Below are 12,667 nucleotides of genomic sequence, written 5' to 3'. Positions count from 1 at the left end.
TCATTATCACTGATTTATTGCTATCCTAAATAAAATCAGGATTTTTACTTCAAGGAAGAACATAGGCAGCTGGTAGTTCCTGCTGTGACCATAGCACAACGGGGTCTGGTTCTGGTTCTCAATTTATTTTTACCAAACTTCTAAGAGATTAATTTGCAAACCAGAATACCACTAATTTATAATGAGAAATTCATAGTTGTAGTATGGAAAGTAAGTTATCCAGAATGTGGTTTGATTAATATGGAATTAGGCAGAGGGAGTCAGGATGCAATATATAATCGTTATTTATTTATTTTTTTAGTTGTCTACAAACCTTTATTTTATTTTTTTTGTTTGTTTATTTATTTTTATGCAGCGGTGAGAAACAAACCCAGTGCCTCATACATGCTAGGCAAGTGCTCCACCACTAAGCCACAACCCCAGCCCCACAATATATAATTGTGACAGGCGATTAGGAATGAACCAGCGAACTATTCCATTCCTAGTGCACATTCTGAACCCTCTCACTCTGAGATGGTGAATGAATTCTAATTGCTCTTTTTTTTTTTCGATACCATATACTGTCAGCAAATCATTACTTTAGTCAAGTTATAAGGTAGTTCTCTTCCTAGAAATGTTCTGTATCTGTTCTGTCCAATACAGTAGCCACTAGCCCCATGTGGCTATAGGGCACTTTATCCCTGGCTAATCTGACTATGGAAATGAATGTTTATTTTTGCTTAAATTTAATTAATTTAAATTTAGATACTCCTGTCTAATAGCTGTATTGGACAACAGAGCTCTATAATGTAAAATCTGTGAAATTAGGGACTTTGTTCTGTTAACTACTGTATAACTGAGTCAGAGCATGACTCAGTGAGTGTTTTCTAACAAGTGAATGAAGAAAAGTTTTCTTCATCTCTCTTAATTAGATTTAATCTAATTCCTTCTTAATTAATGGATCTAGCTTATATCTGAAACCTAGTATCACAGTGCTTTTTAAATTGAATGTTGAGAAAACAATTTAGTGAGGAGTGAACAACTTTTGGAAAAGAAATAGAATAGTGAGCAGAGCTCTCTGAACCTCTTTTGGTTCTGAGAGTTGCCTGATTCATGAATCATTCTTTGCTAAAATAAACTGTTATATTAAAAAAAAGAAAGAAATAGAAAAGAAAGTGAATCACATGAAAAGGTGAATCACAGTAAAGGTGAGTATTATGTCATGAAACTTTTGTTTAAATTTATGTATGTATGTACTAGATCCCAAATATATTTCTCCTTGTGAATCTAGGTCAGAAATTTTGACTTAACTAAATTCTCTCTTTGAATATATTGTTTGGTGGCATTAACTATTCAGTTTCAGCAGATGATTTAAAAAATGCCCCCAGGATATAGTGAATTCTTATTTTTTATTCTCTAGCCCAGTTGGACAAGGTTGCCTGTTAAAACATGATTGTAGTTTTGTTTTTGTCTTGTTACATTGTGGTCATAAAGTTGCCCTTGTCTGAGGCTGATTTTTTGTGAGATTGGTTATGTTCAACAAAGGATACCAAGGTCTGTCTGTGAGTGCCAGACCAACTTCTACTGCATCGAGGCCTGAGTCTAGGTTTCCTTTCTTATAAGCAAACCATCAAGTATCATAAGGAATATAATTTTCTTAGTGTCTTCAAATGTAAAATGGTCATTTAGACCTAAGATGCTCTAAAATTTGAATATTTCTTTTCACTTTGAAAAATATGAACTTTTCCCTGATTATACAGATAATACAAACATTTTAGAATATTTTAAACCACAGAAAAACCACAGATAATTACTGTTGACATTTTAATATTCTTTCTTAATATGTTTGTAGGGGATCACACAGATGTTAAAGCAGTTTCTCCATCAGATGACTTAAGCATTGGTCAGTTTTGTTTCAAGCTTGCTCTAAGAGATTTGTGACAGGCCGATTCCATGATCTGGTTGAGGCTGTTTTTGGAAAATAGATTAAAGAATCCTTTTTATATTAGTTTTTAAAAAAATCTAGCCCTGTGTAGTGGCACATGCCTGTAGTTCCACCTCAGGAGGCTGAGGCAGGAGGATCACAAGTTCAAGGCTAGTCTCAGCAACTTAGTGAGTCCCTGGGCAACTTACTGAGATCTTTTCTCAAAATAAAATAAATAAATAAATAAATAAATAAATAAATAAAAGTGCTGGGGATGTAGCTCAGTGGTAGAGTATGGGAAGCCATCCATCCTTATGTAGCAGAATCAGATGAGGTTGAGCGGTGGGATACAGAGGCCTGGCTTCCAGGAACTAGCAGTCACGGAAGTATGTGGCACTGTGTGGGAGTGATTCCTTGTCTAGTTTCCCTGAGAAAATGGCTCCCTTAACTCTACCCCATCCTGTTCCTCACAGAAGCAGCTCCTCCCATTCTAGGCTCCTTTCCCTGTGTCTATAAATAAAAGAGAGTTGGGCTACTCCAGGTTGTTGTTAGAGGTCAGAGCTGGTATGGCCAGACCCATCACGCCCCCTCTCATTTAAAAGGAGTTTTGGATCTTGTGTTTTATTGAGTAGATAAGTTTATGGGTAATTAATTTATAGCCAGCATCCTCCTCTGGCAGTTAACCCTTTCCTCATCCACACAGGACGTGACTGAGAGACCCCCCACAGTAGAGCATCCCTTGGTTTAATCCCCAGTAGCATGCCCCCAAACAATCAAAATCTAATAGATGATTAGGCTAATCAGTCAGCTGGATGGGTAACCCCATATCATTAACTATTTTTTGTCTTGGTCCTAGGGATTGAACCTAGAGGGCTTTACATCTGAGCCACATCCCCAGTCCTTTTTATTTTTATTTTGAGATAGGGTTTCATTAAGTTGTCCAGGCTGACCTTGAACTTGCCTCCTTTTCCTGCCTTAGCCTTCTGAGTTGCTAGATTACAGGCATGCACCACTGCACCCAGCCATTAACTATTCTTCTGAAATGCTATTTAAAATTATTATAAACATTCTAACAGATGAATGTACTATAATTTATTTTTTTACATTTAAAAAATATCACAGCCAGGCATGGTGGCACATACCTGTAATCCCCACTACTTGGGAGGTCGAGGCGGGAAGTTGCCAGTTTGAGGCCAGCTTCAGCTATTTGGCAAGACATTTTTTCTTTTTCTTTTAAAATTTTTTTTTTCAGTTGTAAATGGGCACAATATCTTTTTTTAAAATGTATTCATTTTTATATGGTGCTAAGGATTGAACCTCACACATGTGAGGCAGACATTCTACCACTGAACTACAACCCCAGCCCAAGACATTTTTTCAAAATAAAAAAATAAAAATAAAAAGGACTGGGGATATGGCTCAGATATAAAGCCCCCCGGGTTCAATACCCAATACCAAAGAAAGTAAATAAATATCAGAAAATACAGAGACATTAAAGGAATTTTTATTTTTTGGTACTGGGGATTGAATCCAGGGGCCCTCTACCACTGAGCCACATATCAGACCTTTTTATTTTTTAAATTTTTAGACAGGTTCTCACTAAGTTGCTTAGGGTCTTATTAAGACTAGCTTTGAATTTGGGTTCCTCCTGCCTCAGCCTCTTGAAATGCTAGGATTACAGGTATGCATCACTGCACCTGGTTAAAAGTTTTTAAAAGTAAGCATTCACATATCCACCAACTACAATGAACAACTACTAACATGTTTCATATTTGCTTCAAGGGTTTCCTTTTTTTTTATGGGTATTATGACTAAAGTTGAGGTCTGCTTTCTCTCTTCTCATCCATAGGTTCATTCACCTCCCCACACACCTCTATTCAAATAAGACATATCCATGTCCAGCCAATTAAAAAGGGATCAACAGGGACTCCTTTCCTTAAAGGGCATCACCCAAAGTTGCACAAATCATTTATTATATCTCATTGCCATTCCCCATCCAGGCACAGTGGTGCAAGCCTGTAATTCCAGCAACTCAAGAGACTGAGGCAGGAGGATCATAAATTCAAGGTCAGCCTCAGCAACTTAGTAAGAGTCTGTCTCAAAATAAAATGAAAAAAAAAAAAAAAAAAGCGGGGAGGGGGTGGGGAGGCGGATCTGGTAAAATGTCCCTGGACTCAATTCCCAGTACCAAAAAGAAAAGAGAGAAAAAAAGTTTTTAAATAATAAAATTCTATTCTCTGACAAAAGAAAACAAAACAACAACAAAATTATGATCTCTGAACTCCTCTTGGAAAACTATCCTTCCTTCCTTCCTTCTTTCCTTCCTTTTTCCTTCCTTCATTTCTTTTCTTCCCTCCCTCCCTTTCTTTTCTTCCCTCCCTCCCTCCCCTCCCTCCCTCCCTCCCTCCCTTCCTTCCTTCCTTCCTTCCTTCCTTCCTTCCTTCCTCCCTTTCTTTTCTTCCCTCCCTCCCCTCCCTTCCTCCCTTCCTTCCTTCCTTCCTTCCTTCCTTCCTTCCTTCCTTCCTTCCCTCCTTCCCTCCTTCCCTCCTTCCCTCCTTCCCTCCTTCCCTCCCTAGAGATTGAACCCTGGGGCGCTTAACCACTGAGCCACATCCCCAGCCCTTTTCGTTTTTTATTTTGAGATCGGGTCTCCCCAAGTTGCTTAGGGTCTTGCTAAATTGCTGAGACTGGCTTTGAACTTGTAATCCTCTGGCCTCAGTCTCCTGAGCTGCTGGGATTACAGGCATGCAGCGAACCCTATTCTTTTTTTTTTTTTTTTTTTGTGCTGGGGATCTTAACCCAGGACCTGCAGCATGCTAGGCAAGTGCTCTACCACTGAGCTATTCTCAGCCCTCCCATTATTCATTTCTCCCCTTTTTCTTTGAAGCACCTATCATTAACCAACTACTGTTTCTATTATATTGTCTGTCTCCCCTCAAGACAGTGTAAGTGCCAAGGAAGTAGAGATTGTCTCTTTTTGCTCACAGATGTTTCCTCAGAACCTGGAACAGTGCCTAGGAGACAACCAATAAATAAGTGTTAAGTGAATGAACTTCAAACCAAGACTAATAATAAGTAAATAATATTGGGTTAGATCATACCCAGCACAATGGCACTGTGGGGTAGTCACGCTTGTGTAATCAGATTTTCCAAATTCCAGGCCTGGGAAAGTAGCTCAGGGGTAGTGCACTTGCTTAGCATGCATGAGGCCCTGGGTTCAATTCCCAGTACCTCCCAAAAGATTTTCCACATTCCTTTATGACCTACAACTCAAGTGTTCTTCAGTGCCATTGTCACAAGTAAAGATGTAAGAACAGCAGTTATTGCTAAGAAGATGTGTTTCTATAACAAAAGAACTCTTCCCTTGGAGCAGGAAAATTGCCCTAAGATATATTATTAAGTCAAAAAAGCAAGTCAACCTGTACAACATTCCTTTGATTAACTCACATAATAAAAACCAACATGTTGCTATAGATGTATGTATTTGCAAGACCAGGCATGAGTCTGGAAGGACATGCATCAACTGGTAACAGTGGCTAACTTTGGAAGGCAGCTGGGCTCAGGAAGAGTGAGTGGACAAGCGGAACTTTAGTGCTAATTGTATTGCCAGGATATTTACCCCAATAATGTTTTCACGTTTAATTTCGAAAGCATTGTTTTCCTCACAAACACCAAACATTAAAGCATGTGGAAGTATATATATTATGTATAGACAAGTTAGAAGGAAAATGCCTGGAAGATACAAGAAGCATACACCCCTGAGAAGAGCTCAGGGAGTTCCATATTTAAGTTGTGAGACTGGCAGGCAATGGGTTTTTTGACAACTTCAGAAGCATGGTGTGTGTGTGTTCATGTGCATGTGTGCACATGCTTATGTGCAGGTGAGTAGTATGATTCTGATTTAAAAATTTGACCCACAAATTTTTTGCTGCAAAGGGCAACAAGAACTTCTTAGGGAGTAATGAAAAAGGGATGGATAAATGCTTGTCAACTCACTGTAGGAGGAAGATAGCTTATCTTCTACTTTCCACTCTTTCAACTAAAGAGCACACTGGAGTGGGAATTAGAGATAACATAATTTGGTAAGTTCATGAATTCTTTTTATTACTCCATGCCTTGGTTAAAAATTGTTGGTAGCAGCTTTTAGAGTTCTGTGTAGCTAGTCTCCTTCAAATATTAAAGAATTGATGCAAACAAAACTGCAAATCAGACAGGAAGATAAGACCAGGAGTAAGGATGGTGACAAACTAGGTGTCACCAAGTTCTACACAATCAGTAGAGGTGGGCACTTTAAACAATCAAAACAAAAGAAAGATTAAGCCATAAAATTCACCGTCATTTCTGAGTAAAAATATAATTCTAGGAAACACTCTCTTTTTGGTGTCTGATAAGGAGATATACAAGGTTTTCCCCAATGACCCTCAGCATGATTATTCTCAGCAAAATCCCTATAGAAGCCAGACAAGATGGCATACACCTGTAATCCCATCAGCTTGGAGGCTGAGACAGGGAGATGAAAAGTTCAAGGCCATTCTCTGAAACTTAAAGACCCTGTCCTGAAATTAAATAAATAAATAAAAAAGGCTGAGGAGGTAGTCATAGAGTGTCCCTGAGTTTAATCTCCAGTACTGCTGTCAAAACACAAAAACAACAAAAAAGCCCTACAGAAAATTTAGTAATGGTTTTCAGATGGCTTATTTCTTATCATTTCCTTCATTGTAGACCTAACTTTCGAGTTTAATTCTATAAAAATAATTCTATTAGGTAGAAAAAAGGATCCTGCATCACATTTCTCTGAAGTCTGGATTGATCCAAAGATAAAATTATTTTGTGATCTCAATAGACAGAATATTATTTCAGCAGTTGACCCCAAGTACTCTTTCCTTAATGCAGATGTCCTGTCTCCATGATATCCAGAGAAGGTTGGCACATGTCCTCTGAGGAGATCCAAAACCCTCCCCCAGGTTTCTATGATGTTCACATTCTCACGTCACTGACACGAGAAGGTGGAGAGAAAGGGAGCATTTTATCATCATCATCATCATCATCATCATCATCATCATCATCATCATTTCGGTACCAGGGATTGAACCCAGGGGTGTTTAACCACTGAGCCACATCCCCAGCCCTTATATTTTTATTTAGAGACAGGGTCTTGCTAAGTTGCTTAGGGCTTCACTAAATTGCTGAGGCTGACTTTGAACTTGCAACCCTCCAGTCTCAGCCTCCCAAACTGCCAGGTTTACAGGTGTGCACCACTGTGCCTTGTGAAAGGGAGCATTTTATATCACAGCAGTACAGCTTCAGACTGAACTCTGGGTAATCCTGTTCTGAAAGTGTCATCAGTTACCCACCATGACTACTCAGTCTTACAACCTGTCACCAGAGAAGAGATACCACCAGAAGTTCCCAAGGGGGAGCACAACACAGGATAAATGGGATCCTTGGCATACACGATGGAAAAGAATTTTAGCCCAGCTGGGTACGGTGTTGCACCCCTGTAATCCCAGCAGCTTGGGAGGCTGAGACAGGAGGATCACAAGTTCAAAGTCAGCCTTAGCAAAAGCAAGTCACTAAGCAACTCAAGTCGCTAAGCTAACCTGTCTTTAAATAAAATACAAAATAGGACTGGGTATGTGGCTCAGTGTTTGAGTGTCCCTGAGTTCAATCCCCCGTATCTGCCCCCCTCCAAAAAAAAATTTCAGCCCATGTCAGTAGAGGCACATAGATTTATTTAGGAAAGCAACAAATCCACATTCAAGAGACAATGTGGGCCATCTGGAGAGTAAGAGACCCTTTTGGGGTTTTCAGGCTCTTTTAAAGGAAACTTGGTGAGGGGTGGACATGGGAAGGTATGTAAGGATCATATCTGGTTATTCTCAGGATTCTTAGGCTGATGTGGTCTCTGTTATCTGATCCAGAAGATAATGTTGAAAAGTTCTCTTTTTGAAGTCAGAGAAAGTATTTGGTGCCATAGCTTAGGACATGTTGCACTGGCTGCAAATTATATTCTTAAAATATCTGTCTTTACTTGATCTATTTATTGGTAGGCTAATTAACAGTGCACAAAGAAGTATCTTAAGTGAGGGAATTTATGATGATTGAATCCACAGGTGATCGACCACTGATCTACATCCTCAACCTTTTTTTATTTTTTATTTTGAGACTGGGTCTTGCTAAGTTGCTGAGACAGGCCTTGAATTTTCAATCCTCCTGCCTCAGCCTCCCCTCCTGAGTCACTGGGATTATAGGTGTTTGCCACAGTGCCCAGAAGAGTATGTTTTTTGATCCCTTATAGGATCTCTTTTTGATCCGGGTGTGGTGGCGCACGCCTATAATCCCAGCAATTTGGGAGGCTGAGTCTAAAGGATCAACAGTTCAAGGCCAGCCTTGGCAACTTAGTGAGATCCTGTTTCAAAGTAAAAAAATAAAAGGGTGGAGGATGTAGCTCAGTGGTAAAACACTCCTGGGTTCAATTCCCAGTACAAAAGAAAAAAAAAAATCAGTTTCTCTTTTTGAGGTTAGAGAAAGTATTTGGGGCCTTAGGACATTTTGCTCTGGGCTGGGGGGATAACTCTGGTAGAATACGTGCTTAGCATGCATGAAGCCCTGGGTTCAATCACCAGTACCAAAAAAGAAGGGAAATTTGACATGCCAAGTGAACTTAAACTGGATTGGGATAAGAATACATGTGGGATGAAAGGGAGTTCACAGGTACCCATCCCTAGCTCTGTGGTCATGGAGGAGACCTAGGGTGACTCTATGGCATATGGTGGCAGTGGTGGGGGAGCGTGAGTGCTATTATTTTGGAGCCAGATCCTCTCCAGGTGGCCACGAGCCTGGGGTGGGGAGAGTGTGAGAGTGAGGAGGCGCCTCTCTGTCGGGATCTGCGTTGGTGGTTTGGGGTCGGATCTGCGATGCTACTGATCCTTTTTTGACATCTGTTTGCATTTGCAGTTGCTCAGATGCCATGTCAGTTAGCTTCCCATTACTGGAACAAACCCTGAGATAATCACCTTACGTGGAGAAAAAATTTATTTTGGCTCATAGTTTTAGTGTCTTCAGTCCGCAATCAGTTGGCCCCCTTGTTTTGGGTCCTGTGACGAGGCAGCCCTTCATGGCGCAGAGCATGTGAGAGGGCACAGCTGTGCCCCTCAAGGTGGGGAAGCGAAAGAGAGAGAGGAGGAAGGGGTTGGGGTCCCATTGTCTCCTTCACAGGCACCCCCGCAATGACCAGAAGGCCTCCCGCTAGGCCTCCCCTCCTGAAGTGTCCACCGCCTTCCAGTAATGCCAAGCTGGGGCCTAAGCCTTTAATCCACAGGTTCTTGGGGGACATTTAAGATCCAAACTGTAGCAGAGACCTCCTTACAAGGCATTTGAAATAGAGAGGGATTTTGAAGTCTTGGTATTTCCAAAGCATTTTCTGGCCAAGAACCTCAAATGACCAAAATTCTTAAGGAACAAAAATTATTACTCCCTTTCCCAGCAACCTTGTTAGGTTTAGGAACCAGGAATGGCAGCTATAGCAAATACCATTAGGTGAATATTTCTTGGAGGGATTCTGGAATCTCAGAGTTAATAGGATAAAAAAATTTACAGAGAAATTCTAATCATTTTCACTTCCATGAGGTAATGAAAAATAGGCTAATTTATGCTTTAAAGTGACATTAGAGCCTAGAACTCAAAAATCATTATTATGAGGCAAGAGGTGGAAGCTATTTTATTTACATCTTTCTCTCTCTCCTCTGTTCTTCTTAGATTGTCATTAGTGAGATTTTCTTCAGTCCCCCTCTTAGATCCATTTATTGGGATGACTGGACTCAGCAGTCAGCTGAGTGGCTGTTCTTGGGGTTCCATGGAGCGGATGGACCTGTAGGTGCTAAGCCACTCCCAGGCCAGCGCATGGGTGATGGAGCCACTGCTCTCAGTCCCTCTTCCAGTCAAGAAAAAGCAAGCTGATGAGTCAGGTTTTAATTTCATCTCGTGGATAATTACTGAGTGGAAAGGACTACAATTCCAGTTCTACATGTTGGTCTGCATTCTTTAATCCTCTCAGCCCATGTAAGAATTGAATGGTTCCGTCAAGGAGAATCTGAGCAGTAGAAGGAACTTTTGCTTCTTTATACATTTTAAAAATTAAAACATAATACCAAATGAAGCAAACAAACAAGAGATTAAGTATAATATCCTTATAGAAAGTGCTTACATTATAAGGGTACAGCCCAATAAATTTTCACAAACTGAATTCATGTAACCAGCATCCTAAACTATGAGAAGATTACTACTGGCACCCTAGGTGACCCCATTGCTGCTCCTGGAAGGGACTTTGAGAGGATATTTTTGCATTTATTTGCCATTAAATGGACTATGCCTAAATTTACCTGCATGGATGGATAGATGCTCTCTGTTTTTATTTATTTTGAGATAGACCCACACCTACTTATTAATTTTAGGCAACTCCATTAATGCCATTGATCACATGTGCTGTTCTGTGGTAGTGGAACATTTCTTTTTTTCACCTGGCTCCCCTCTCCCTCTCCTTCATGCACACTAATCTCATTACATTGCACACTTTTGTAATCACTTCAGGACAAGCAATAGAACAGTCTGTGCCACCCCAGAAGCTGCCACCTGTGCCCCATTCCATTAAGCATAGGTCCTGTGGTTCTATATGAACCACACCCCTAGGGAAAGCGAGTAAAAGATACAGGAAAGCATCTTTTCATAAAAGGTGACCAATCAATAACTTTATTGGGGTGTAGTGAACTTCACTGATGGTATGTGAACCAGAGTTCCTTAAGCCCCTCCCATCAGGGGGTCTGGGATGCAAACTGGGAGGAGGGGAGGTGGAGAGTCTCAGTGTGTGAGGGACTGAGTTGGGGCAGGGACTGCCCAGCAGCTTAGGGCCTCTCTCTTCCTCTTCATTATTGCTGGGGCAGGTGGTCCAGGGGCTCCGACTCCTTGGAGGCCATGTGGACAATAAGGTTTGCCACCCTGTTACTGTAGCCAAATTCACTGTCATACCAGTAAATGAGCTTGACAAAGTTGTCATCGAGGACAACGCCAGTCCTAGCATCAAAGGTGGAGGTTGCAGGAGACAACCTGGTTCTCCATGCAGCCCAGGATGCCCTGGAGGGGGCCCTCCGATGCCTGCTTACCACCTTCTTGGTGTCATCATATTTGGAGCTTTCTCCAAGAGATAGTTCAGGTCCACAACTGACATGTTGGGGTGGACACAGAAAGCATGCCAGTGGGCTTCCGGTTTAGTTCAGGGATGACCTTGCCCATAGCCTTGGCAGCGCCAGTGGATCCAGGGATATTCTGGGCAGCCCCATGTCATCATGTCACAGTTTGCCAGAGGGGCTATCCATGGTCTTCTGAGGGGCAGAGATGGCATGGACTGAGGTCATGAGTCCTTCCACAAGCCAAAGTTGTCATGGATGACCTTGGCCGGGGTGCTGAGCAGTTGGTGGTGCAGGAGGCATTGCTGATGATCTTGAGGGAGTTGTCACACTTCTCATGGTTCATGTCCATCACAAACATGGGGACATTAGCAGAAGGCACAGGGATGACGACCCTTTTGGCACTGCTCTTTAAATAAGCCCTGACCTTCTCCATGTAGTGAAGACACCAGTGGACTCCACGATATATTCAGCGCCAGCATCACCCCATTTGATACTGGTGGGATCTCACTCCTGAAAGATGGAGATGGCCTTTCCATTGATGGCAAGCTTCCCATTCTCAGTCTTGACTGCCATTGAACTTACCATGGGTGGAATCATACTGGCACAGGTAGACCATGTAATTGAGGTCAGTGAAGGGGGCATTGATGGTGACAATATCTACTTTGCCAGAGTTGAAAGCAGCCCTAGTGACCAGGTACCCAATACAGCCAAATCTGTTCACGCCAACCTTCACCACCATGTTTTAGGGATGCTGCTGACGCTGTGTAAGACTCTTAAGATGCGGCTGTCTGTTGAACAGGGAGGAGCAGAGAGCCCCAATTAATAACTTTAAAAATAGAAATAGGTATTTAAAATGACCAATTATAAACTAAAACAAATGGTAGAATTAAAATAGCACCCTTTTGTCTTTCAATTAATTCTATCCCTCCTTTTCTACAAAGTGATCACTGTTTTGATTTGATAATAGTGATTGCTTTGTTATATTTTTAAAATAGCCTTTATCTGCCAGATGGTGTCATTAGATGTCATATTTTGGTCTTATCTATTTTTAAAAAATGATGGGTTTTCTTAATCAGACACCCCTTCATTCCTTTGTTCTTCTCTGATTCATCAATTAAAGAATTCAAGCCTGGCCCAGTGTGATACTATTCTGGAATTAATTTCCTTCAAGTTTCTTGTTTTTTTTTTTTTTTAATTTTATGCCACTTTGAGAATCTGATCAAACACATAGACCTTCTCCTCTAGGAAAATGTGGATAGCCACAACATTTTGCATATAATATTAAGTGTTTATGGATTCTCTGATGCCCATGATGAATTCTAACTTAAGAATTCCCCAACTAGTATATTTGTCCAAAGCATGTCTTCACATGAATGGTGGGCTTTTTCACAATAGAGAGCAAATAAGGTGACCATCTCTTGGGTTGTCATAGGTCTAGCTGAGTGTAAAGCCAGAACTCCAAGCCAAACTACAAAGATTAGTTTGCTCCTTTGGAGCGCCGAGCTGACAAGCTGAACCTGAAGCCAGGCTCTGTGGTAGGGCAGAAGGAAAATGCTCTCCATATTACATAAATATCATA

At 41.1% G+C, this 12,667-nt stretch overlaps 1 pseudogene; it reads right to left on the bottom strand.

Moving 5' to 3' along the window:
* Window positions 1-10,827: 10,827 nt before the first annotated feature.
* Window positions 10,828-11,827, bottom strand: LOC124985572 (glyceraldehyde-3-phosphate dehydrogenase-like; annotated as a pseudogene).
* Window positions 11,828-12,667: the final 840 nt, after the last annotated feature.

This window comes from Sciurus carolinensis, chromosome 5 (genome assembly GCF_902686445.1).
Source record: "Sciurus carolinensis chromosome 5, mSciCar1.2, whole genome shotgun sequence".
In the NCBI taxonomy this organism is placed as follows: domain Eukaryota; kingdom Metazoa; phylum Chordata; class Mammalia; order Rodentia; family Sciuridae; genus Sciurus; species Sciurus carolinensis.
The sequence above is the reverse complement of the archived record's forward strand: the minus strand, read 5'-3'. Positions and strand labels throughout refer to the sequence as shown.